The 25,668-nt window shown below is 34.9% G+C and overlaps 1 long non-coding RNA gene across 1 annotated transcript; it reads right to left on the bottom strand.

Annotated features, from left to right (window-relative positions):
* Positions 1–4,720: 4,720 nt before the first annotated feature.
* LOC115414068 (uncharacterized) lies at positions 4,721–25,350 on the bottom strand. The gene is made up of 3 exons (XR_003934551.1): positions 25,180–25,350; positions 19,248–19,255; positions 4,721–4,736 (listed from the first exon to the last, which is right to left on the bottom strand). It is a non-coding gene; the product is annotated as an uncharacterized LOC115414068 (long non-coding RNA).
* Positions 25,351–25,668: the final 318 nt, after the last annotated feature.

The following is a 25,668-nucleotide window of genomic DNA, read 5'->3' as shown; positions in this document are numbered from 1 at the left end:
AAAAAGTGAAGCTCTCAACTTACAGATTGATCCAAGTTCCTATCCTCACCTATGGTTATGAACTGTGGGTAGTGACTGAAAACACAAAATCTCAAATACAAGCTGCAGAAATTGAGGTGGTTTGGGAATCTTGTCAGGATTTCCAGGATACTCTGGAGAGATTATGTTTCTTGGTGGGCCTGGAATCTCTCAGTGTCTTGGATGGATGGATGGATGGATGGATGGATGGATGGATGGATGGATGGATGGATGGATGGATGGATGATTACAAGGTCATGAACAGTTGGGGTTTTTAATTCTTGATTCCATTCATCATTACATTATTCAAGATTATACATTTTATGACTAAGTTATACCAAGTCTTCTGATTATACTTCTTGTATTTTAATGGATAAAGTAGTAATTATTTCATTATTCTTGATAGGCCTTTTCCACCAGTCATTACTGAGCATGCCATGTTCCTTGGACTTTTTGTGCCACAGGTTTTGAGTGGAGTCATCCTGATTAAGGCAAGTCAAGGCAGATTTATTTGTATAGCACAGTTCATACACAGGGCAATTGACAGTGCTTTACAAACATGGAAAGGAGACAAGTTAAAAACACGCAATTACAATTAAAACACAATCAATAAAACATAAATAACTAGAAAAGCACTTGGAGAGCGCAGACCTCCACCAAGGCAGCTCAGTGCCCCCCCTTGCCAATCACCACCAAAATTTTATTTGTTCCTTGTGCCAGTATCAACATTTCTTGGAATTTTCATCCAAATCTGTCCATAACTTTTTGAGTTACACGGACAGACAGACAGACACTGGCAAAAACATAACCTCCTTGGCGGAGGTAATGATCAATTAAAATAAAGTAAGAGAGCAGAGTGTAGATAGAACCCTTTCAGTTGATCTATGCACAGTTGAACAGAGCTGTTTTCAGCCTGGACTTAAACATTGTCAGAGTATGGGTCTGTCTCACGTCATCAGGAAGACTGTTCCAGAGTTTAGCTGCATAGAACTGAAACGCAGCTTCACCGTGTTTAGTCCTGACTCTGGGCACCAGCAGAAGACCAGTCCCTGAGGTTCTCAGGGTCTGAGATGGTTCATATGGGATTAAAATGTCACAGATGTACTTTGGTGTTAAACCATGGAGAGACTTAGGTTGAATCCCAATTCACCCCTTGGCCCTCCCCCTTACCCCTACCCCTTCATTTTGTGCGTAGGGGAAGTGTTGTCCTGATTCTCAATTAGACAAAGGGTAAGGGCGAAGGTGGAGACTGTTTCACCCTAGAAACTGAGATATTTAAGGACCACACTACAAACGGAAGGGTAGGAGAAATTTCCCATAATTCTGTTTGAATCATTTGCAAGATGGAGGTAAACACAGCCAAAAAGTGCAGCAGTGTCATGAAAGAAACACACAAATCTATGTATTTTCTTCGTAAAATGTTAAGGGTTAATGTTTTTTTTTTTGTTTTTTGTTTTTTTTGATTCTGTAATGAGCTGTCATTTGTGATTGTTATATTTTTGTAGTTTTTCTGTTCTCTTCCTTGTGTGGGTGTGTGTTCTGTCTTTCCCTCCAACAGATAGTGGTTAATGGAGGATGAGCTGCAGGTGTGGGACTGGTCTGCTGGTTGCGGCTGATTGGTGCTTCAGAGATGAGCTGGGAAATTTAAAGCCAGATCTTCCTTCCTCCCAAGAGACTCCTCTCATTCCATCCCCCCTCTGTTCAGACCAGCCTTTTGTAATTTTTGTTCAAACTTTGTAAAATCAGCTACACAAGGAGGGAATCTTTTTCTTTAAGTTTTTTGTTAGGTAAGATTGATGCATTTTGGTTTCCTTCGTTTGTGTTTGTAGATTATTATGATTCCCTACCTGATTTAATTTTTCTTTTTTTGTAAATAAATATCTCATATTGCAGTGGCGTGATTGCTGGTCATTTGTTTAGTTTGCTCCTATTTGTTCAGGGACATGGAGGGAGGGGAGTCTCACACCATGTTGTGTCTCGGCAACCCCTAGACCGAGCATAACAGTAAACAACTTAATCGTTTGATCGACCATTTAATGTCGTTTCAATGTGTTATAGATCATATTTCTGCAGTTTATAGTTGATAGCTGTAAAAAGATGCCCAAAGCCCATGCAACAGAGACGGTTATAGCTACTGACGGCATGGTGAATACTTTCGGAAACAAAGTTGTCGCAACTGTTTATAGCGGCATCGATGGCCACTGATGACTTAACAGGTCGCGAAGGGTTGTCCCATTTCATAGGGGAATGTTTCAACCCCTACCCCTCGCAGCTCCATTTCAAGGGCTAGTGCCAAATGCAAGGGCCAAGGGGGAGGGATAAGGGATGAATTGGGATTGGGCCTAATACATGTGCAGAGCTGTTCTGAAGTCGATTCTCTGAGCGACAGGAAGCCAGTGCAGAGACCTGAGCACAGGACTAATATGGTCGTACTTCCTGGTTCTAGTCAGGACCCGAGCAGCAGCGTTCTGGACGGACTGCAGTTGTCTTACAGCTCATTTAGAGAGTCCAGTGAGAAGGCCGTTACAATAGTCTAACCTGCTGGAGATACAGGCATGATTAAGGATGTGTCAGTAGTGTAGGGGTGTGCACAGCGTACAACGAACCATAATAATAATGACATGAGTAACATTATAGGGGTGGGCGATACAAAAAAAAATTTCTCGATATTTTTTTTTAGATTTCTCAATAATGATAATCTGACAAAATCCTTTAAAATGGGAATTTCTTTCTTTCTTTCTTTCTTTCTGTCTTTTTTTTTTTTTTTGTTTAATTATAAAAAATGCTGTAAAACTCTACTTGCTTACCAGGACATCTATGGATAGACACAGCGTTTCAGAACAGCAGTTCCTGTTTTTAAAGTGTTTCATGCATCTTCTGCAAAACATGGGGGGGGGGTGTTGTATGTGGGATAGAGGCAATAGTTATATACGTGGGTGTGCGATCCGTAAGTAACGTAACTAACGCTGGGGTGAAACGAAAGTGAAACCTAACATGCTTTCAACGTCCGACTCCTGGCTTCTGTTCCTCTACTCCGCAGCAGATCTTACACAAAATTTTCACAACTTCTAACCTGTATCCACTGGACCCCCTCCACATGAATTTGTCATATTTACCCCCCCTTTACGACACCCCAGCTTGCATATAACGTTATTTTGACCAACATCAGTCTTGTCAAAACCGAACCATTTCTAGGCTAGTGATGTGGACCCATGTCTCGCTAAGAAATCATCCGCTGAGACTCCTGCAGATTTCCTCCATGTGAGACCATGTTGTGTTTTGGGTGCCGCCCAGTCACCACGGGACTGAATCCTGTCCACTGATTGGCTTCTGAGGCACGCATTCAGCCAATGAGGACTTTCATGCACCTCTCCTTTACCGTCTTTGCACCATCTGTTTGTTTTCTTTTCTTGATCGTATGAATACTCGATAATGTGAAATTGCACATCATCAAATCAACATTTGCAGTATTATCGTAGCCAATAAATGTCACCCACCTCTAGTAACATATTACTTCATACAGCTACACTACATCAACCACCCTTTTTTTTCATTCTGGTGCTACTTTTTAGCTGTTTCTTAAATGCAGTGGACAGTAAATCACTACCAAACAATGGGTTCAGATTATTTTTGACACTGGTTAATCATACTTCTACATTGTTGGTGTCGTCTCAGTCCCACATTCAAAGGTTTGCTAAACCTACTTTATAAAGAATTCCAACTGGAAACAAACATTTAAGGTTCAATTAATAATATGTTGTAATTCAGTGTTTCAAGGTTAGGGTCTATGCTGCCTTCATAATAAAACATACATATTTGCATGGCTATTTGATCATCATGAAATACTGTGCCTGCTCGTGTACACCTCTCCAAATACTCTACACCACTGCTTCATTTATTATCCCCTTTCAGCTGTTAGTTCATATATTCTGCTTTCAAGGGTGCTTTCCATTGAACTAATTACTCCTCTCTACACCTTTGCTACTCCATCTTATAGACCTTGACCCAACAATCAGCCAGTCTGCTATGACCAAGGATGTTCTTTAAATGCATTTTCGAAGAGACACAGAGTAGAACAGCATTCACTATAACCTATAAGAACACAGAAACAGACTTTGTTCACTGTAATTGGTTTTTCAAAACTTGTTCAATTGCCATCACAATGTGCACGACTTATGAAATGGCGAAAAAAATCCAGTCTTCAATGTAAACATGCAGGGTTTAGTTGTGTGAATAAGAAAAATCTGGATAAAAGTGTTTGCAGTGTCACCTTTTGGTTGTCAGTGTTTCCATGTTCATCTGTGGTGAGGGAATAGTAACTGAAAAGAAGTGATGCATCTGAATCAAATTACCTTCAGAAGAACATTAGAATTTTTTTTTTTTTTTTTTGTGGAGAAAGTGCTTTGTTTATTTTGTCCTCCATCACTTTGAATGTACATTAAAAAGGGATATGTGAACAGGCAATATAAAAAGAATGGCTGATTACAGCAAGCACAGCCTGGTGTTTTTAGCATTTCAATGGTCGTATGTGCACCTGAAAATTGTTTTAGAATATACAGGCAAATTGTTAACTTGTCCTTGAGGCGTGGGATTGCAGGTGTATTCTGCGTGTGACAACAAAAGCAACATTAAAGCTCTTACCAGAAATGTGGAGCAAGCAAAATGTGTTTAACCCATAAAGACCCAAACATTCACTGGTGGCTAGTCTGTTCTGTTTTCTGCTCAGAACCTCTCCTGTCTTTGAAAAGACTCTCTCTGCTGGTCCAGAAGTGACAGTCATTCCCAGGTATCTTAGGGCTGGGAAGGACTGACTGAGAAGTGTGACGCAGTACTCATTTAACCAGGCGGAAGAAGAAGTAGTTCCCACTTGGCCTGTGACAGTACACATACCAAACCAAACCGTTTTGGTACGTACCTGTTCGCTTCGGTACACAGCTGTACCGAAACGGTGCAGTATGTTGAGAAAAAGATAAAGGAACAAAAGACGTCGTTCGATGCGGAAATTTAACCCTTTCATGCATTGTGGTCACTACAGTGGACAGCTATTCTCCAGCTGTTCTCTTGTATATTCATAGGTTTTGTTGTTTTAGTTCCATATGAACCAACACAGTGGACATGTATGCAACATCCCATAATACACTGCAATTCATACCATTACTATAACTTTGATTTTCTTGATAAACCTGATCTGCAGTAACATGTTTAAGTGTAAATCAGTTGTTATTTGTTCGACAAAAACATTGTTTTTTGCATATTATATGAGGTAATAACTGGCATTAGAGTATGTTAAAATGTGAGAAAACATCAAATTAGCAACCTTAAAAATGTCTTTATTTCATTGTTTTCATTTTACTTTCTGATATTGGGTTTTAAATACATATTTCTTTACTTAAAAAATTAAATGCATGGACATTTTTGTAACTCCATGAAAAAAAAAAAACTTGATCGCAATTTTTTTTATGCCTAAGGAGGTATAAAAACATTCCAGAAAAAAAAAAAAAATCTTGACTAAGGTTCTCATAATTCATGCATGAAAGGGTTAAATCCGCACAAGTTCCACACGGACATACTGAAGGAGCGCACATTGTTTATCAATATAAGAAAATACCTGATTTTTACTGGAATAATTCAAAACACAGGATAATAGTACAATAAATGGTGATAAATCATATAAGAAAGATTAAATATAGAGAGGAATTCATTTAGGAATTACCACAAAAGTAGCACTGGGTCGTTATGGGTTAATTTAGTATCTTACATTCTAGGGCCACAAACAGAAGAAAAACTTCCCCCAGAGCTGACAGTTCCTGTTAGCAAAACCAAAGAAATAATCAGACAAAGAAGTGAATGAGTGGACAAAGAAAGACCATGGAGAGCACAGGAGGTAGACCAGCAACTTCAGAAGATGACCAGATGACCTTCTATAGAGGGCTCCACAGACTGATGGAGTTTTGAGGTTGTTGAGGGAGAAACAGTGACACAAATAGAAGGATTTGGATGAGTGGCAGTGTCTCTCCTGGGACACACTGACACAAAGTACAGTAGACAGGGTCTGTCCACAGCCTGCACCAGTGGGCCTGTTCTCTCCAATATTCACCTCAACAGGTCCTTATGGATGCTGTAGTGCACGTGTCAAACATGTGGCCCGGGGGCTAAATCCGGCCCGCCAAAGGGTCCAATGTGGCCCGTGGGATGAATTTGTGAAATGCAAAAATTACACTAACGATATTAACAATCAGTAGTGTCAAAATCATTTTAATTGAGGTTCCACATACAGACACATACAGTCCAATTAGATTTCAAGTGGGTCAGACCAGTAAAACATTATCATAATAACCTATAAATAATGACAACTCCAAATTTTCCCTTTGGTTTTTTTTGGTGTAAAGAAGTAAAATTACATGAAAATGTTTACATTACCAAACTATACTTTTACAAAAAATGTGAATAACCTGAACAAATATGAACAAACAGAAATGTCTTAAGAAAAGTAAATGCAATTTGACCAATATTCTGCCTGTTACTAAATGTTTTGTGTGATTGTAACGCACATGTGTAAATGATAAACTGATAAAACAAGGCAGAATATTGTTAAAATTGCACTTAAGACAATTCAAGTTGTTCATGTTATTCCGATTTTTAAGGAAACTTTGTAGATGTAAACCTGATCATTATATAATTTTACTTTTTCCCCTGTTATTTTACTGGTCTGGCCCACTGGAGATCAAATTGGGCTGAATGTAGCCCCTGAACTAAAATGAGTTTGACGCCCCTGTTGTAGTAGATTCACAGAAACACTAATCAGTGCAACTACTAACATAGAAGGAGTTGAAAGAGCTGCAAATTGTTTTTTTAACGGCAGGAGCAAGAGTTTTAAACCATCAGGTTCAAAATTAAGCTTTACTTTTTCAGTCTTGGAGTCTTCTGAAACTTTTACTGATATGAACTCATCAAATGTGTGACTAAGGCTTAAACTGTGCATCGACAACAGACAAACTGTGTGTCATTACTGGGTTTAGCTGATTCATGGTAGTCATCAGGTCAAAAGGCTATTTTGGATTAAACAGGGTTCCTGCTTGGTCTTATAAAGTCTTAAAGGGGTCATATTTTGCTAAACCCACTTTTATTAGTCTTTGGTTCATTTATTTGTGTTTTTGGACCCTAATAGTTAAAAAAGTTTGAATTTGAACCCTCCAGGTGATGCAAAGTTATCTTTATATGTTCATTCCGGCAAAAATTTAGTAGATTTCTACAACTTCTTTTACTTCCTGCTTAACCCTTTCATGCATGAATTATGAAAACTTTAATCAAGATTTTTTTCCTGGCATGAAAAAACCCCCAATGTGATTGATTTTTTTTTTTTTTTTTTTAATGAACCTATTTTTCATGGAGTTACAAAAATGTCCACTCCGCTGAAACACCATGTGTCTAATTTTTGAAGCTCAGAAACATGCATTTACTGACATACTGTGTGAAAACTATGAAATAAAAGCATTTTTACCCTCCTGAGACCCAGCAATGCATTTTTGTCCTCTGTAGGGGACAAAAGTTTGACAGTTTTACTTAAAAAATGCCGTCCATTGTAAAGGACATTCCACCAAAAAAAAAAAAAAAATAATAATAATAATAATAATAATAAAAATAATTTTAAAAAATGTCTTGGGAAAAAAAAAACAACACAAACAAACTGTTGTATTATGTAGTTTCTAATCAAGACAATTGTTTAATGCAAAAAAGCTAAAATTTTCATTTTCCTGGGTCTCAGGAGGTTAATGCAGCTAATCTGATGTTTTCTCATATTTTAACATACTATAATATTACTATTACTCACTCAGATAATATGCAAAAAAAGAAAAAAAAACATTTATGTTTAAAAAAAAAAAAAAAAACCTCTGTTAATTACAGTCTAATAACTATTAACAATTGATTTAGATAAATGAACGGGAAAGTTACAGTAATGGTATGAATGTCAGTGTATGGGATGATGCATTAGTGTCCACCATGTTGGCTGATACAGAACTAAAACAACAAAAACCCATGAATATACAAGAAAACATCTTTGGAATAACTGTCCACTGTAGTGACCACTATGCATGAAAGGGTTAATTTGTAACTAGCTACATCACAGCATTTGCACATACAGGGGTTGGACAAAATAATGGAAACACCTAACATTGTGGCATCATAGAAGGTGTTTCCATTATTTTGTCCAACTCCTGTATAAGGTCCAGACTTCAGATGAACATTTCTTTGAGTACGACATAATTGTTTGTCAGAGGCAGCGGTTGTAGTAAAAACTGAAAATATGTCCAAACTTTGAGCCAATTACCTCAAATGTTCAGTTGTTGGTTTGGACAGGACAGAGCAGCACAGCCAACCACTTGGAGGGGGCGGGGTCATGTGCATTTAAAGGACCAGCCCTCAAAACGACCTTTCTGGTGTCATTACTCAGAAATAGGGTTGAAGATGGACCTGTGGAGTTGAATTAATGAATTAATGAAGAATTCAGTCCCAAGCAGAGCATTTACAGTTTATGTAGACCACAGGGAAATGTTTGAAAATGCATAATTCCATTTTTAAAAAAAAGCAAAATATCACTCCTTTAAAAGTCTTGAATTTACAAATCTGCATTTAATACCTTAAAACAGTCTTTAAAAGGTATTAAGTTATGTTTCCATAAACCTGTTCACTGTATAATTAAATGTGTCTGTTAAATGTCTAAGCTGCAAAGAAAGTAACGTTAGTCGACTCAGTTAAACCTGTTCTGACCTGACAATTTATGTTGAAATTAGGAACCAATTATCGCTAACTTTGCAGACCCCAGTGAGAAATTACTTGGAACGGTGGGAACCAAGGCGTTGGAGTTAAAAAATACATTTTGTTAAATTCCACTGGTCTACAAGGAAAATGCTTCCAGAATAAAAGTAATGAAATTTTACCACATGAGAGTCACTGATAAAGAAAAGTCAAGTCAAAAATGCTGGTTGGCTGAACTTTCCAAGATACAGCCTTGGGTCAAAATGTGAAATTCAAGAATTAACGAGAGAATGGGTTTGACTCAAAAGGAATATTTGTCTCAGAGCGACAAGATCTACTTCCAAACACTGTCTGCACATTAGAATACATTCACTTTACAGGTTCTATTTAGTGGAAGATTTATAAAACTATTATATAAATGTACATAAACCAATATATATGTGTAATAACACTTAATCATATACCTTAAAAACATCAGCAAACCGGCACTTTTGTCATTTATTTTCCAATTAATCTTATTGAAATATGCAACATTTAGCACATTTAATGTCTGAAGCAAATCATTTCTAAAAAATTGTAGACCAGTGTTCTAGGAGTTTAGTTTAGTTTATTAGTTTGATCCCCATTGGCTGCTGCACACCACAGCAGCTACTCTTCCTGGGGTCATCAACAACACAAAAACAAAGCACCACAATTTCCCACAACTCGTTCAAAAAACAGGATGTACATACACTCAACACAACAACACAAAAACCAAAAATCAACAACAGCACATAATACAAAACAATTACAATAACAATGATAATACCAACAACAGAAAAAAAAAAAAAAAAAAAATCAGAAACAAAAAATAAAAAAAAATAAAAAAAAATAAATAAAAACAGCTCCACAACAAACAAAAAACAAACCATCTACATCAGGGGTGTCAAACTCATTTTGGTTCAGGGGTCATATTTAGCCCAATTTGATCTCAAGTGGGCCAGACCAGTAAAATAATGACTTAATAACCTATTAATAATGACAAATATAAGTTTTTCTTTTTGTTTTAGTACAAAAAACCCCAATAAAATTATGAAAATATTTACATTTTACAAAAAAGATGTGAATAACCTAAAAAAACAGAAATTTCATGAGAAAAATTAGTGCAATTTTAACAATATTATGCCTCGACTTATTATTTATACATGTACATTTACACACAGTGTTCCATAAACATTTGGTAACAAACAGAATATGGTTAAAATTTTGGAGTTTGGAACTAAAATTTGAACAATTTCTACAATATTCCATGTCTTATAATTAACACAACTACAGATCACAGTGGACCCATAAATGCACAAAACATTTAGGAACAGGCAGAATATTGTTCAAATTGCACGTGTCGGGTTGTTCATCTTTGGTTTTTTATTTATGTATTTATTTACATTTTGTTGTCAAAGAACAGTTTTGTAAATGTAAATATTTTCACAGTGTGATGTTATTTTTTTCACTTCAATTTTTTCCACATAATTTTTCACAAAGAAAATTTGTAGTTGTCATTATTTATGGGTTATTGTGTTGTTATTTTTACTGTAGATCACATTGGTCTGTATGTGGAACCTGAACCAAAATGACTTGGACAACCTGGACTGTTCAGGTTAATTTTTGCACTTTCATCCTGCAGGGCCGGAATGGAACCTTTGGTGGGCCAGATTTGGCCCCCGAGCCGCATGTTTGACACCTGTGATCTAGGTGATGTCATTATAGGATGTGCAATAGCTCAGACAGTTATTCTTGGGTAAATATGAAAATACTCAACCTTTTAGAAAAACTAACCGCTTGAATTTCTGAAATTAAAAACTATGGCTATGTATTCCATGCCACCATTGCTCTATATTGCACACTACCCTGTGTTTGATTCATCCTACAGGCAGGCAACAGGAAACGTTTGTCCTCTGATTGACGTGTGGAATGTTGATGGGCGTCACTGAAGAAAGTCAGTTTACTGTAAAAGAGTTCTGGTGTTTTTGTAATTATGATGTTTCTAATAAATTAAACTAAAGAGTATTTAACCCTTTCATGCACGAATTATGAGAACCTTAGTCAAGATTTTTTTCTTCTGTGTTTAGCCATGAAAAAAACAATGCGATCGGGTTTTTTTTTTCTATGGAGTTACAAAAATATCCATGCATTTAATTTTTGAAGTAAAGAAACGTGTTTAAAACCGAATATCAGAAAGTGATATGAAAACAATGAAATAAAAACATTTTTAATGCTGCTAATCTGATGTCTTCTCACATTTTAACATATTCTAATGCTAGTAATTACTCACTTCATGGAGATAATATGCAAAAAAAAAACCTTCTTGCCGGACAAATAACAATTGATTTACACTCAAACATGTTACTGCAGATCAGGTTCATCAAGAACAGCAAAGTTACAGTAATGATCTGAATTACAGTGTATGGGATGGTGCATAAGTGTCCACTGTGTTGGCCGATATGGAACTAAAACAACCAAACCCATTAATATACAAGAGAACAGCTGGAGAAGAACTGTCCACTGGAGTGGACAGTGCATGAAAGGGTTAATTCTGCCTTTTACATGTAACCAGGCCAGACAGGTGGGAGTGTCTCTAGTACTTGTTCTAAAAAGACAGTTTAGGACTATTCGAGCTGCTTTATTTTGCACAATTTGAAGTTTATTTAGATTTATTTCTGATGTGTTTGACCAAACGATTGAACAATAATCTAAATGCAACAGAGCTAATGATTCCACTAGGGCACAGGTGTGAAAAATGCGGCCCGGGGGCCAAAACCGGCCCACCAAAGGGTCCAGTCCAGCCCCTGGGATGAATTTGTGAAATGCAGAAATTACACTTAAGATATTAACAATCAAGGATGTTAAAATTTATATTAAAATTAAAATATTAAAATTAATATTGGGTCAACTGAATCTAAAGAGGGTCAGACCAGTACAATACAATCATAATAACCTAAAAAACAATGAAAAAGGAAAATTTTTCTCTCTGTTTTAGTGTAAAAAATTTATATTACACAAAAATGTTTACATTTACAGACTAGCCTTTTACAAAAAATGTGAATAACCTGAAATGTCTTCAGAGAAGTATGTGGAATTTTACTAATATTCTGCCTGTTACTAAATGTTTTGTGTATTTGTACATCCACAGTGATCTGTAAGTTGTGATGCATATGTATAAATGATAAACTAAGGTGTAATATTGTTAAAACTGCGCTTATTTTTCCAAAGAATTTTCAAGTTGATCAGATTTGTTCATGTTGTGTTCAAGTACTATTAGTATATAGTACTAGTATTATTATTAAGTATGGTTCGTAGATGTGAACATTTTCATTATGGAATTTGACTTTTTTCACTCAAAAACATAGAAAAATACTTTGGAGTTGACATTATTTATAAGTTCTTATCCTATTATTTATATTATTTTACTGGTCCGGCCCAATTTATATCATATTAGGCTGTATGTGGCTCCTGAACTAATATGAGTTTGACACCCCTGCACTAGGGAGTCACAAATATTTGCCATATGGCTGTGAAATGGACATTAAATTCAGTTCTAACTAGTCTTAAAAAGGTCTTTAAAAGTCTTAAATTTAACTTGTAGAAACCTGTAGAACTCTGATTAAAGACCTGTTATGAAATTTTGTCAGTATTTATGGACTGCCACTCAGCTGTTACTATGAAGTGCAGTATTATCCTTCTCTATTCCCCTGGTTAACCCATAGTTTGATAACACTGGGTTACAAAAAAATGTTTTTTGCAAGTTGTCTCGGTTTTTTCAACTGAATTAGGACCATTTTGCACCGCTAAATCCAAAAATGACATCTGTTTTTCTTAATCAGGTCAGGTTTTTTTGCTAATTTGATTTTGAAAAATTTGATCTTCTCACAAAATTGATGACATTTTTGTGACTTTATCAGTTGATTTTTTTATATAGTTCTCACCCAAAATAGGTTTTAAGAGAAAAAAAAAAATCATCTGTTCACTTGATTCCTGTTAGGTACAATGGTGTATTCACCGCAGATGTAGCAGAATACGTCAGGCTTCTTTTTTGCAAGATCTTCTAGTCGAAGCCATTTCATTCACCTGCAATATTAAAAAAAAACATTAATCATAAATTGGCAAAAGTAAAATCTAGTTTATTGCAAGAAATATGAAAGAATTTTGTATCATATGATGTGAAAATGCCCATAAATGTAAGCAAAAATGTTAAAAAGCCAATATGTAGCATAGTTCAGAAAGTTGACCTGACTGAGCAAAATGAATGTGATTTTTGGATTCAGCACACCAAAATTATCCTACATCAGCTCAAAAAACTTAAACAATGAATTTGTTTGTTTTTTTCATTTGAGCAATTAAATTATGAGGAAAAAGTGTGTTGTAATGCAAGCGCTATTGAGTATGTACCTAGTAAAACATTACTGAAAATTGATTAGTAATGCCTTACACTACTGCGTTACAACAAAAAGTAATCCATTACTATAATGCATTACTTGAGTCCAAATAAAATTGATTAGACTGGAATGAATCCTATAACACTGGGTTACAAAAAAATGTTTTTTGCAAGTTGTCTAGGTTTTTTCAACTGAATTAGGACCATTTTGCACCGCTAGATCCAAAAATGACATGTTTTTCTCAATCAGGTCAGGTTTTTTACTAATTTGATTTTGAAAAATTTGATCTTACAAAATTGATTACATTTTTCAGACTTTATCAGTTGATTTTTTATATAGTTCTCACCCAAAATAGGTTTTAAGAGAAAAAAAAATCATTTTCTAACAGGATTCCTGTTAGGTACAATGGTGTATTCACCGCAGATGTAGCAGAATACGTCAGGCTTATTTTTGCAAGATCTTCTAGTCAAAGCCATTTCATTCACCTGTAATATTAAAAAAACATTAATCATAAATTGGCAAAAGTAAAATCTTCAGAAGTTGTTTATTGCAAGAAATATGAAAGAATTTTGTATCATATGATGTGAAAATGCCCATAAATGTAAGCAAAAATGTTAAAAAGCCAATATGTAGCATAGTTCAGAAAGTTGACCTGATTGAGCAAAATGAATGTGATTTTTGGATTCAGCACACCAAAATTATCCTAAATCAGCTCAAAAAACTTAAACAATAAATTTGTATATATGTAATGTGTATATTTTCTGTACTTATTGGGACTGACACCAAAGGGGCAAGAACAAAGAGAAGCCAAAATAGAAGTATCTTAAATTAACTTCTGCTGACGGCTGCTGGGGTTGACTCCAAAAACCCTCGGCTCCTATAGATTTGCTTAAATTCTTTGTAAAATACCTCAAATCAGCATTTTATTTATTTATTTATTCACTCAGGACTCATTACTGTATTTTTAGTTTTATTTAAAGTGATCTGATAGTTCATCTTTACATTTTTCCTCAGTTAATACGATGTCAGATTAATAAAATATCTGTCATGTCAGGCTTTTTTTCCTTTTATTTAATAATATTCATTTTTTTCTTGACAAACAGCTCCACTGCAAGTTCCACTAATATGATACTGAGACTGCCAGCTTGTGTTTAACATTAGATGAACCTACAGGCTTCTGCAGTTCAACCCCTTTTTGTCCAAATATGGTCACGTCTGGTTCCAAAAAGCCAACTTGACAACCAAAATGTAAACTAATGGCATCAAAACATCAGCTCAGGAGCTAATGGATGACATCACAGTTCCTCTGTTGACTAATTTTATACAATCTGTGGCTGACACAAATTCAGGAATAGGCAGGAAAAATTCCAGTTCCATTTTTGCAGTATTACAACAGTTTCTGCAGGTCATTAAAAAGTATTAAAAGTCATTAAATGGCATTAAAAAGCATTAAATTCGATGTCCAGAGGCATTAAAAAATTAAATACACTTGATGGAAAAAAACAAAACAAAACATTGTTATTCACAATTTATTTTGATCATATAAACATTTAATAATTTTAAGTATAGTGTGATGATTGACAGGTGGAACCCTTTAATTGTTTATTGTTTATGGCAGATGCACAAAGTCATAACACCAGATGCTTGGAATGCAACGTGCTGTGAGCATGCTCATGCTGTGGCGAAAGAGTGGAGGGAATATTAGCAAATGTCGGAAAAAATGGGAAAATGCAAGTTTCAGCAGAAGTGATTGAAGGAGGAACTATTCAGAACCGCCATAAAACTATAAATAAAATTGTGTCTGCAGTTGGATATGGGCATTAAATTTGTTCAAAGTGGCATTTTTGCAACACTTTCAACGCTATTAGAGTGATAAATAAAGTTGGTTATCTTCAATCAAGTAATCCATTTTTTGTAGGATCTGGTATATTAAAATATTTTGATATTGTATTTTTAAAAGCGATGGCAATTATGTTTCACCCTAAGAGAAAAAGTCTTCCTGTTTATATTGGAAAAAAAATTAAGTTAAGAGAAGGGAATTATAATTTAAGAGGGATGTTTGTGTTTGAAACATGTAAAGAAGGGGTGTCAGAGTCACTTTAGTTCAGGGGCCACATTCAGCTAAATTTGGTCTGAAGTGGGCCGAACCAGTAAAATAATAACAATAATTATATATAAATAATGTCAACTCCAAAATGTTCTGTTTTAGAGTGAAAAAAGTCAAATTAAGCAATGAAAATGTTTACATCTACAAACTATCCTTTCAAACAATGTGAATAACATGAGCAAACTAAAAAAAAAAAAAAAAAAAAAAAAAAAAGTGTAATTTTAACAATATTAAGCCTCAGTTTGTCATTTACATATGTGCATTATAACTTACAGATTATTACAAATACACAAAACATTTAATATCAGGCAGAATATTGTTAAAATTGTACTTACTTTTCTTAAAACATTTCAGGTTGTTCATATTTGTTCAGGTTGCTCACATTTTTTGTGAAATTATACTTTGTTTTAGTGTAAATACATGAAAATATTTACATTTACAAAGAGAGAAATTTGGAGTTGTGAGTATTTATAGATTATTATGATAGTATTTTACTGAATCCTGTCCACTTGAGATTGAATTGGTCTGAATGTGGAACCTGAACTAAAAGGATTGTTAATATTTTTGTGTAATTTTTGCATTTCTCAAATTCATCCCAAGGGCCAGACTGGGCCCTTTGGAGGGCCGGATTTGGCCCCCGGGCTGCATGTTTGACACCTGTGATGTAAAGTAAGAACAAATATTAATGAAAATATCAGTTTCTGTTATTGTTGTCAAATTATGGAATCAATTGATGGACGAATTGAAATTATGTAGCTTGTTGTTGAGTTGTTTTTTGTTTTTTGTTTTTTTTATATGTATGTGTTTTTGTGCATAACTTAAATAACAATATTAATTCATTCATTTATTCATTACAAAGAGCATTCAAAAGCATTAAATTAGATTGGCTGATACCTGCAGAAACCCTGTACAACTAACTATCACTGCCCTTACTTTTAGTTCAACATGTTATAAATAATCTCCAGCTACAAAATGTATCACCAGTTAAAACAGCCCAACACAAAGTGGTTGCTAATTGAAACAATTCCTTGTCTTCTCTGACAGCATTACGTAATCTTGAAGGTTTCCAGTGCAGACCGGAGATTTGCGAGTAGTTCCAGCTCATCAGGTCATAAATCTTTGGAGGGAGTGTACAGTGCTCTGAAAGGGAGGAGATGTCATTCTTTTGTGGGACATTACACAGTACAGTACAAGCCCAGATAATCTCTGTCTTGCTGTACATCTTTTCTGTATCATAATCCGTCCCCCAGTGTGTCAATACAAAGCCACCTTCCTTTAACCCTCCGGTATCCCGTCCAGTAAGGCCCTTACTAAGCACCAAGTGTACCTTTTTGGCACACTTGTGGAATAATGTCAAAAAAAAAATTCATACAGTTTGTTTTTAATTCTTTTACACTTTTTTCTATTTCATCAACTTGAGCCGTAAATAAAAATACCAAATACTCAATAATTGCTAAATTTTTTAACCCTTTAAATGCCGTGTTTGTAATGTAAACAAACCATTTTTTTGGATGCAAAAAACACACAATTTTTTTTTTTTTTCTATATACTACATAAAAAGTGGATCACATATTATTTGATTTTTGCAGCCTGGCATATGTCAGTGATTAACAGCAACATTGGTTAATTTGCATTATTATTTTTGGCGCTAGGTCAAATGTTCAAAAATACTAGCATCTGTCACCAAGTGTGCGCAAAATGCACACCTATAAATCAAACCATTAAATATTATATATTGATTCATTTTTCTGCTCTAATTTGATTTTATTTTTGTAAATCAAGGTCAGCCCTAATCCTACAGATCAAATTCATTCATTTTAGATTTTTTTTAACCCTTTAAACGATCTCTTTTTATTATGATGTCACTACATTTTTTGATACAAAAAACACAAAATGTGTTGGTTTTTTTTTTTCCAAAATATTACATAAAAGTTGGATTACATATTATTTGATTTTTGCAGCCTGGCATATGTCAATGATGAACAGCAACATTAACAACGTCAATAAATTCATTTAGACCCTCACCTCTCAAATGAAGCCCAGATATCAGTAAAAGCAGAATTTATGCCTGAATGGCTTTCGGATCAAAAACAGTGGTTATAATGTTAGAAATAGTGCGTCTTAGGCACACTTGGGAGACAGATGCTAGTCTTGCAATTTTCTTTTGTTTACAATGTGCAAATTTTAGTTGGTGGTCAGAATTTTAAAGATCATGCACAAATGAACAACTTTTGAATTCTAACCTTATTTCAATTGTGAAAAATCATATGAAGTTTTTTAAAACGAAGTGCAAAGTGTGTCCAAAAACTGCACCCGGATACTGGAGGGCTAACCCATAAAATTCCCTATTAAATTTTTCCACTAAACTGAACCTTTCTGAAGTGATTTATCACCATTTATTATAATGTTATCCTCTGTGTTTTGCCTTGTTTCAGTGAAAATCATGTATTTTCCTATATTGTGTGGTCCGTAACTAATGTAACTAATGCTGGCGTAAAATGAAAGTGAAACTTTACATACTTTCAACGTCCAACTCCTGGGTTCTATTCCTCTATTATACAACAGATCTTACATGAAATTTTAACAACTTCTTACCTGTATCCACTGGACACACATGTTTATTCCCCCCCGCCCACCTTTACAGCGCCCCAGCGCATGAGGATGTTTATGAATTGAGACTGTCGACAGTTGGGTTGAGGTGAATGTTAGTACCAGTAATATAGGATATAGGTGGAAGAAAACAGTCACAACCTGCCTGTTATTTACATCGGTTGGTTGTGCCCCCCGAGGATGAAATTCATTGAGCAGAAGTTGGGATGTAAAGGAATTCCCCTCACACACCCCCAACAAATCGCACCTCGAATAAGAATGTGTTTTCAAATTGTTGAAGGTGTAAATGCTACCAAAAACTCATTTATTAGATTTTTCACAAACTTCTTGTTTTCTGTCCATGTTTTGAATCAGTATAAATGAGTCTTAGATCAAGCCTGGCAAGTTAACCAACACAGTGGGCCATTATGAAACAAAAATGCATGCTCCTATGGCAATATATGTAAATGTCCAGTAAAAAAATTGCTTGACATTGCAGCAAATTGCCTGTAAATACTACCATGCTTCCCCTGTAGGCCTGTAACGGTACACGTACTGAACCAAACTGTTTCGGTACACACCTGTTCGGTTCGGTACACAGCTGTACCGAAACAGCACAGTATGTTGACAAAAAGACAAAGAAACGAAAGACATTGTTCGATGCGGAACTTTAAATCCGCGCAAGTTTCACATGTATATATTGAAGGACGCACACATTGACCCGAAATACGAAATAGCAACTGATACAAGGTTAAAAACAAACAACAACTATGATGTGAAACTGGAAGGAAGAGACTGAAGACCCCCCACCATCATTACAGTCCCGTTTGGGATCAGTTCAGGTTCAGGTGAACGACGAGGAAAGAGACGGTGATAAGACGACCGCTGTTTACCGCCTATGAACTACGGTAGTTCTAAAACACTTACACTAGCTCGCTCTCTCTCTCTCTCTCTCTCTCTCTCTCTCTTTCTCACGCACGCTGTATAACAGAGGAATAGAACTCAGAGTGCCATTGAAAGTATATAAAAATAAAGTTTCACTTTCGTTTCACGCCAGCGTTAGTTACGTTAGTTATGGACCGGACCGCACCCTCCCACCCCACCCCGGCACCAACCAAAAAAACAAAACAAAAAAACAACAAACAAACCATCCCCCAGAAAAATCGCATCTTGCGCGCACGCACACACACACACAAGTACACAAAGTGGCCTAAACAGTTTGTTCTCTGTCCTAAAATAATTTGGTTAATTTTGTTGTCAATGTTGCGCTTCAGTTTGTTAAAACAGAATACCAGTTTACCCTCCTGTTAATGTTGCACTTCATGCAGAATTTTTTTGTTGATATTTTTATGCAGAATGTGAACTGACAGAACTGTGATTAGATTTTTTTTGTTTGTTCAAAACTCCCTGTCAGGGAAAAGTGCAATACTATTGTGTAAAATACATTTAGTAATATTAATAAGTTATTTTATTTTCTATTTGATTTATAGCAGCAGAATTATATTATTCCTGTTTTCCTATATTTTATTGTGTCCAAAAAATTTTCAAAAATTCATAAATGTATTAAAGACATTTTGAGGGGTTTTCTTTCTTCCCGTACCGAACCAAAAAAAAACGAACCGTGGCTTTGAAAACCGAAAACGTACCGAACCGAAAATTTTGTGTACCGTTACAGGCCTATTCCCCTGTAATGTACAGTACATACCTAACACAGTAGGAACACCCCAAACCTATTCAGTAGGTCTTTTAGAAATATCCCTGTCAAGGAAACCATTGTTACAACCTGACAACTACCATGAACTGAATGTTTGTTCTGGATGTTAAGGTGGAAAGCTGAAACCACTTCTGCATACAAGTGAGGCACTACACCCTGGAAGACTGGATTACTAAACCATCATATGGTCCAATTATCATCAGCAAAATCATCAGCAATAAGTTTCACTTTTTCATTGCATTGACAAGGTTGAACCATTCCAGAGCAGCCGTTCTTATTTACATCTATTGTGTACGGCTACTGCTATATGTACACCCACTCTGTTATTCATAAATTGTACACCACTAAAGGATTATCTTATATAAAACAAACACAAACAATATGAGATGAAATTAATTAAAGGTCCAGCATGCAAGATTTAAGGGGATTTATAAGGATCTAAATGCAGAAATGAAATAGAATATTCATAATGATGATGTGATTAGTGTATAATTACATGTTAATCAGAAGTGTTTGTGTAAAAATGACCTGCTTCTACAGTGTTTTACAGTGTTTTCACAGCAGCTTGTCCTCTTGTTCATCCTTTTTCATTCAGGATTAATGTGATCCACCATGGTTAGGGGTGTGAGAAAATATCAGTTCAATATATCGCAAAAATTTGATTTCACAATACTGTATAGTAATTAAAAAGTACTGTCAATATTTTTAGCGATTTATTTAAATGCAGATATTGTGGAGTTCATTTTTGTTTTTCTTTTTTGTTTATATTTTATTTATTATTATTGAACACTCTTTTATTAAATAATGTTAGTTCTTTTGTTGGGATTGCACAAAATTGATGTTATGATGTTAGTTATGAACTAATAAAATATGAACATTTGAACAGGATTTTAAACTGTAATGTCTGTAAAACATAATTTAAGTTTTAACACGGAACATTTTGGGATATAGCATTAGATCCTGTTCTGATCAAATAAAAATGTGTTTAGTATTTGTGCATATTCCTGGTGTAATTCAATTCTTCAAGGAAATAATCATTTAAAAAAAAAAAAAAAAAAAAAAAACTTGCCTTTTTAACAGTACCATGATATATCGGATCGTGATCCTAGTATTGTGATTTGTATCGTATCGCCAGATTCTTGCCAATACACAACCCTAAGCATGGCTATATCACCCATATACTGTACTACTGACTTACTAATTCTGACAAAAAGTACCGTAGTAAGTCTTATGTATTATGTGACAAAACTGAAAAATCTGCAGTGTGCCAAAATGTGCACTGATGGAGCCAGTATTCTCTGTAACTTGTCTAATGGTGGGTTGTAATTGGTGTGATTAACGTTTAGTGTCTGCCACCTATTCTCCTGGAGTTTTGATATGTTATTATTTATTATATATGAATATACAGATGAAGAAATGGAGATGAAAATAACTGTTTGCTGCAGAGTAAATGAGTGACTACATAGGTAAGTGCATACAACATCAAGCTAGTTTTGCTACAAATAACTACAGTCTTGTAGTTTCAACACTCAAATAAGCTAATAAGTGAGCTAATGCTAGTATGAATTATTTCATTTATATCCAGTGATTTCATGTAGGGTTCAAAAATGTATATAAACTAAAATAAACAGACATTTCTCAAACAGAACCCTGGTGATTGTATATATGGCAGGGGTGTCAAACTCATTTCTTCCAGAGGCCATATTCAGTCCAATTTATCTCAAGTGGGCCGGACCACTAAAGTAATAGCATCATAATCTATGAATAGTGACAACTACTTCTCTTTGTTTTAGTCCAATAAAAAACATTAAATTATGAACATTTTTACATTTACAAACTATCCTTTAACAAAAAACATGTGAATAACCTGAAAATTGTAAGAAAAATAAGTGCAGTTTTAACACTATTATGCCTCAGCTTATCATTTATACCTGTGCATTACACACAATGTTACACAAACATTTGGTAACAAGCATAATATTGTTTTAAAAAAAATTGGAGTTTCTAACTAAAATAAGAACAATTTCTCATTTGCCCAGCGTCATTGTTCTTCTTAGTAGTTCTAGGTTCAAGTGGACTAGTTTTGCTTCAAAACAGCAAAACTAGTCCAGTTGAACCTAGAAAAATGGAGTTGTCACTGTTTACAGTTTATTATGCTATTATTTTATTTTACATCATATTGGTCTGTATGTGGAACCTGAACTAAAATGAGTTTGACACCCTTGATTGTTAATATCTTCAGTGTAATTTTTGCACTTCCCACATTCATCCCACGGGCCAGATTGGACCTTTTGGCGGGCCAATTTTGGCCCCTGGGCCACATTTTTGAGACCCCTGATTTATGGTATTAGGTGATCTTGTGACTATATAGTAAACAACATATTGTTGACATACAACATATTTTACTGTATGCTGCTGTAGAAAATACTGTATAGTATGCAGTATGTAGCATGTGTCCATTATATGATTCTGAACACAGCTGATGTTGTGTAACAGTGTTAACATCCCACTGACTCAAAAAATTCAGACAAAACTTAGCTTTCATATGCTGAATTGATCAGTGTTATTTTATTATGAATAAAATGTAAAATTGTCTCCTTGTATTTATACAGTATATTTACAGAAAATATACATATATGTAGGTAATAAGATATATGTAGGCTGCTTTTTTATGGGACTTAAAATGTGTCCATTCATGGTTTCTCATGCATGTGTTACACTGGTCTACAAGGAAAATGCTTCCAGAGTAAAAGTAATGAAATTTTACCACGAGTCACTGATAAAGAAAAGTCAAGTCAAAAATGCTGGTTGGCTGAAGTTTCCAAGTTGGGCCAAAATGTGAAATTCAAGAATTAACGAAAGAATGGGTTTGACTCAAAAGGAATATTTGTCTCAGAGCTACAAGATCTACTTAAAAACACTGTCTGCACATTAGAATACATTCACTTTTACAGGTTCTATTTAGTGGAAGATTTATAAAACTATTATATAAATGTACATAAACCAATATATATGTGTAATAACACTTAATCATATACCTTGAGAACATGAGCAAACCGGCACTTTTGTCATTTATTTTCCAATTAATCTTATTAAAATACGTAACATTTAGCACATTTAATGTCTGAAGCAAATCATTTCTTTAAAAAAATGTAGACCAGTGTTATTGATACATCTAAATATTCCCATTTTTCCTAATGATTGGCCCCAATATGTCATGTCACTATTGTCTCCAGGAAGGAAAATGACTGACATCGGGGTTCCACAGGGGACTGTGTTGGCCCCCTTTAAATTTTGAACCATCCTCTTACTACATTCTGACTAACCAAAGAACCAGTTTTAACTAGAAAAGCACTTGGAGAGCGCAGACCTCTGCCAAGGCAGGCCATTTGTTCCTTGTGCCAGTATCAACATTTCCTGAAATTTTCATCCAAATCCGTCCATAACTTTTTGAGTTATCTTGCACACGGACAGACAGACAGACAAACCAACGCCGGCAAAAACATAACCTCTTTGGCGGAGGTAATGAATGATTCTCATTGTTTTAGAAAAGAACCTTCGTCACCACAACCATAAGAGCCAGTTTTTCTTGCACTTGATAATGTTTTGCTTATTGTACTTTACCACTGATGCTTGATTTGATCATCTATTTTGTAAGTCTCTTTGGGTAAAAGCATCTGCTAAATGTAATGTAATGTAAAAGATAGTACAACACTTACGTTGATGGCAGATTGAATTAATACTTTGTTTAAATTACTATGTGCATACTGCTCATGAGTATGATTACTCTATAAAAATGTGAATAATGGTTGCTTGTTTTATTTGTATTTTATTTAATTTTATTTTATTTGCTTAATATCATTTTCAGTGTCTGAAAATGTATTTATTGGTCCATCCCAAATTGAGTTTTTGGATGGGCACAGAAATAGGTGTAATAATATGAAAACTGTGCAGAGTAAAGCTAAAGAATATGAGTGAAGGTACAAGTAAACATTTGTTTTGAATGGATGAGGGAAGGGGGCATTAAAACATCGTTGCAACACCTTCCATGAGGTAAAGCATATATGAAAACTATAGAAAAAGCATCAGCAACAGCTACGGCCGCACAATTTTTTATTTTTATTTTTTCTTACAAACACTATACATTTTACTAGAAACACAGAAGATTCTGGGTCAAAGATCTGCTTCTTAGAAATATTTTGGTGTTTGTTGGGAGAAGTATTGCTTCACACATATTTTATTTGGTGAAAACACCGATATGAAACTTTCCACCTTGAGGCGTGAAGTGTAACACTGCCTCTGCCTCCTGTTGGTCAGGTCTTTGACTCCACACCTGTCATTCATTTTGATGAGCTGTCATCATGCCTGAGGCTGAGGCATGAAGCACCTGTAAGCCTCCAAGGACCAAAACTCCAGCCAATGTGCAATAACGAGGAAAAAAAAGACAGAAAAAAAAAAAAGCAGACTCAAGGCTCGAATTTTTAACTGCCGTTCATACTTTGTTCATTTCACAAAAGCATCATTTTGTAGTCGAAGCAGCTCAATGTCAGATATCATCACCAAAATCCTGTAACTCAATGGTATGTACAATTTCAACTAAATGGAAAATATAACAATCTGCTACAGTGGAAAAAGCGGCTTCTTTATTTATAAAAATTATAGAGCAAGTATCCATCAACTTTGGTTGTTAAAACAGAACAGGTTAGAATAATTTTACATTCAGCGAAGGCTTTATGATAACATACTAGGAAACAGTTGTCATACAAAATGAAACTGCATATATATTGCATTTTCAGTTGGAAATATGAATATAAATATGTAATTATAGACACCATACAACAACAAATAGTCCTCACTGTATTGTTTTTGTGTGTGGAAAATAAGAGTGACAAGTGACTTTCTAGTTGGTGTTGTTTACTTCAAAAACCCATGCATCTTCAGACACAAATTACTTTACAGCAACGTAACGTATCATCAACGTCACCTATCTTTACGACAGGTATTGTTATTAGTACACTCACCAAGCATTACTCTTACAATTTTGATGAATGTCAATATGTACACATTAAAGGGGTTTTCTATTTAATAGTATTCAGAGGTTTGCAGTAGTAACGTTCGATACCACAGATTTCCTATCTGATCCGATACCGAGTCAATTTCAGGCTGGTATCAGCGATACTGATCTGATACTTTGTAAAAATACACCTAATGTCTGGAAAATTAAAAAAAAAAAGCGTATTTCAAATCATAACGTCATAAAGAATACAAGACGTGAGAGTAATTATTGTTTAATTGTTAAGAACTACTATAAAAATGAAAAGTTGCGGATTAATTCATGTTACATGAATGTGTTAATATGAAACATGAAAATACTGAAGATGTCACACTTCAACAAAAGCATCCAACATCGACATTTTTCCTCATTCACAAGTTTTTCTTTAGGAACTATCACATATTCACTGTTTTCCTCTTTAGTCTGTTCTTTTTCCTGCTCAGAACCTCTCCTGTCTTTGAAAAGACTCTCTCTGCTGGTCCAGAAGTGTCAGTCATTCCCAGGTATCTTAGGGCTGAGAAGGACTGACTGAGAAGTGTGACGCAGTACACACTTACCCAAGCGGAAGAAAAAGTAGTTCCAACCGATCATGTATAATTTGGACAAGATGTCAATAGTTTAGCTTCTTTTCACTGTGCTCCTGATGTACATTACCTCAAATGACTGAAGTATCAAAAGTATCAATGTTTTGATTTGTGAATTGATTCTAGAGACCAAAGATCTGGTATCTGAGATATCAAAATGTCAGTATCGATCCACACATAACGACATTGCAGTCATAATGCAAGGCTTAAAAAATCATAATAACATCCATACACTCGTAAAAATATGATTCACAGGGTGAGTGAGTAGGGCTAAAAATCAAGAGATTTGTACATATTGAGGTAAGTTGATAACTTATTTAACCCATAAAGACCCAAACAGCCACCGGTGACCAAAACCATCTATTGATATAACAAGTTAAATACCTGTTGATCCACTAATCCTATCAATATGTGTAAATAATTGGTGTAAAATG

Source organism: Sphaeramia orbicularis, chromosome 22 (assembly GCF_902148855.1).
Source record: "Sphaeramia orbicularis chromosome 22, fSphaOr1.1, whole genome shotgun sequence".
NCBI lineage: Eukaryota > Metazoa > Chordata > Actinopteri > Kurtiformes > Apogonidae > Sphaeramia > Sphaeramia orbicularis.
Note: the sequence above shows the minus strand (reverse complement) of the source record. Positions and strands in the feature narration are given on the sequence as shown.